Raw genomic sequence first — 3,437 nt, forward strand, 5'->3', positions numbered from 1 at the left:
AGGTGTGCGCCACCACTGCCCGGCGGGAAATTTTCTTCTATAATTTTGTTTAATATATTTTCTGGGCCTTTGAGTTGTGATTCTTCTCCTTCTTCTACCCCACTTATTCTTAAGTTTGGTATTTTTATGCTGTCCCAGATTTCCTGGATGTTTTGTGTTAAGAATTAGTTGGATTTGTTTTGTTCTTTAATCTGTGATTTTATTTCCTCTATAGTATCTTCAAAGTCTGATATTCTTTCTTCCATCTCTTGTATTCAGTTAGAAATACTTGTCTCTGAAGTTTCTGTGCGTTTACTCAGAATTTCCATTTCCAGTCTTCCCTCGGATTGTGTTTTCCTCATTACCTCCATTTCATTTTTCAGGTCTTGTACTGTTTCCCTTACCTGTTTGATTGCTTTTTCTTGTATTTCTTGTTTTTCTTGGGTATCTTTGAGAGATTTATTTATTTCATCTACTTTTTTGTTTGTCATCTCCATTTCTTCATGGCAGTTTTTGACATCCTGTTTAAGGTCCTCTATTATTTTCATAAAGTACTGTTTAAGGTCGATTTCTTTTATTTCTTCTGGAGTAGGGTGTTCAATTCTTGTTTCAGGATGACTGGATTCTGGTGATGACATGTTGCCTTTCAGGTTGTTGGAGTAGTTCTTGCATTGGCACCTGTCCATCTCTTCCTTCAAATAGAGCTAGGAGAGACTTGGTGACTTGTTCCCATCCTTGCTCTGAGTGAATCTGGGTGGATCTCCTCAGTGCCAGGGCAGGAGCTATTCCTTGCAGCATAATCAGAATGAGCCTGCACTCCCTTTTCGGGCTCCTCAGAACTGCCTGGAGGGCAGCCTCTTCTCCCTCTGGTTAGGTGGCCTTGGTACAGGTTCAGGACACTTGAATACACTAGTGAAGGCCATCCAGATGGGACTCCAAAGAACTGAACCAGGGATTCCTTGTAGCTGAGGGACACCTCCCAGATGTGTCTTCCGGTTTTAAGATCTGGTGTCTTTGCTCCCAGATGTGTCTTCTGGTATGAATATCCGGTGTCTTTGCTCCCAGATGTGTCTTCTGGTCTTAATGTCCAGTGTCTTTGCTGGCTAGGGGGTTCCGGAGAGGGCCTACCTTGCCACAGGCAGGCTAATGAAACAAAGAAGCTCCTGCCAGCAGGTTGCACTCCCTATGCAGTCCCAGCGCCCTGCTTGGGCTGAGCTGGAGATGTTATGAACCCGAAGAGGGGAAGTAGAAGGAACAGTTTTCCTGGGTGCAAGCTGGGTGGGGTCGGAAGATGGAGGCAGTAGCTAGTGAGACTAGCTGCAGCTGGAAGACTCAGCCTGTGTCTTTTTATAGATGAATTGAGTCTATTTATGTTGAGAGATATTAATGACCAGTGATTGTTAATTCCATGGTTTTTTTGGAGGTAGTGTGTATGTTTCCCTTGTTTGGGTTTTGTTGGTATGAGGTTTTCTGTTGCTTGTGTTTTTGTGGATTCAGTTAGCTTCCTTGGATTAGGGTTTTTTTTCTAGTACTTTCTGTAGGGCAGGATTTGTGGATAGGTATTGCTTAAATCTGATTTTTGTTATGGAATATCTTGTTTTCTCCATTGATATTGATTGAAAGCTTTGCTGGTTTTAGTAGTCTGGACTTGCATCCATGGTCTCTTAGTGTCTGCAGCACATCTGCCACGATCTTCTGGCTTTCATGGTTTCCATTGAGAAATCCTTTGCAGCTCTTAATATTCTTTCTTTATTCTTTATGTTTTGCCTTTTGATTATTATATAACCAGGAGACTTTTTAAATCTAGTCTATTTGGCATTCTGTAATCTTCTTGTACCTTCATAGGGTATTTTTCTTCCATCTCTTGTATACTGCTGCTTTTGTTTGCATCTGTGGGTCCCATTCATTCACTCACATTTTCCAGTTCCAGAATTCCCTCAATTTGTGTTTTGTTTATTGCTACTATTTCAGTTTTCAAGCCTTGAACTGTTTGAACTGTTTGCTTTACCTGTTTGATTGTTTCCTTAAGTTTCTTTAAGAGATTTAGTGATTTGTGGCCAGGCAGTGGTGACACATTCTTTTAATTCTATCACTTGGGAGACAGAGGCAGGTGGATCTCTGTGAGGATGAGTCCAGCCTGGTCTATAGAGCAAGTTTCAGGACAGGGTCCAAAGCTACACAGAGAATACCTGTCTTGAAAGCCAGAAAAAATTAAAATAGTTTTACTGATTTCTTCCAATTTTTTATTTGTCTTTTCCTCCATTACTTAAGGGATTTTTCATTTCCTCTTTAAGGGCTCCTATCATTCTCATAAGTTATATTTAATCTTGGTTTTTTTCTGCTTCTTCTGGGTTAGAATGATCAGGTCTTCCTATTGTATGACCACTGATTTCTGGTGTTACCATGTTGCTTTTTGGTTTGATTGAAACCTTGCATTGATGCTTCACCATCTCTTTCTCCAATTGATGCTAGCAGTATCTTTGCCTCTTTTTCCAATCCTTGCAATTTCTGACTGTATCTTAGGGAATTCTTGTTCTGTTTTTAGCAGTTGCTGTCTCTGTTCTCCAGGAACTGCTGAGGTCTTTTTTTTTTAAAAAAAAAAAATTCTTTATTAATTATTTTTTGCCATTTCTCTTAGTCTGCTCTGTGTAGCTGCAGTGTACTTCAGAGTTCTTCTGAGATCACAGGGAATGGATGGGTTTGGGGGTAGGGTGGGTCTTGTACCTTACAGGATTCAGTGATGTGGGAGAGTCTACTGTTTGTGTTGATTTCATTCGTTAATAAAGAAACTGCATTGGCCAGCCCTTAGGTGGGTGGAGTAGACAGAAGAGGATGAAGGAAGTGAGGTAGATGGCTCAGTCAGATGCCACACCTCTCCTAAGTTAGTCAGACTGCCGTGCCTCTCCTTTGAGAGAGAGGCGATGAAGCTCCAGCCCAAGATGGATGTATGCTAGAAACTTCCCGGTAAGGCACCACTTGGTGGTTCTACACAGATTATTAGATATAGGTTAATCAAGATGTGAGTAAGAGGCTGAAACTAATATGGGCCAGGCAGTATTTAAAAGAATACAATTTGTGTGATGTTATTTTGGGTTTTAAGCTAGGCAGTGGCCAAGAGCAGGGCAGAGGGAAGCCGCCCGCAGCTCCACACTACAATTCAGTCATTGTGTGGGTGATGGAGTAGCCTACCTACAGGAAGCTTGCCTGCTGGCTGGCTAATGAAGGTGAGGCAGGTGGGGAAGGGACCTGGGGTTTTCCCCCATACTGAGGGCCTAGAGGATGGGATGCACAGCTGGGTTGCTGATCATGCACCCCTTGTTCTGCTCTGCCATCCTGTCTTTCTCAGGTACCCCCAAAAGTATTTGATGTCTACAAGTCAGGAGGAAACAGTTTTTAGAACTCGATGCCTTTTCCCCCTTAACTTGCCATGCCTAACTCTTCGCCTTTTTATTGGAAGA

Source organism: Arvicola amphibius, unplaced genomic scaffold, assembly GCF_903992535.2.
Source record: "Arvicola amphibius unplaced genomic scaffold, mArvAmp1.2, whole genome shotgun sequence".
Taxonomy (NCBI): Eukaryota; Metazoa; Chordata; class Mammalia; order Rodentia; family Cricetidae; genus Arvicola; species Arvicola amphibius.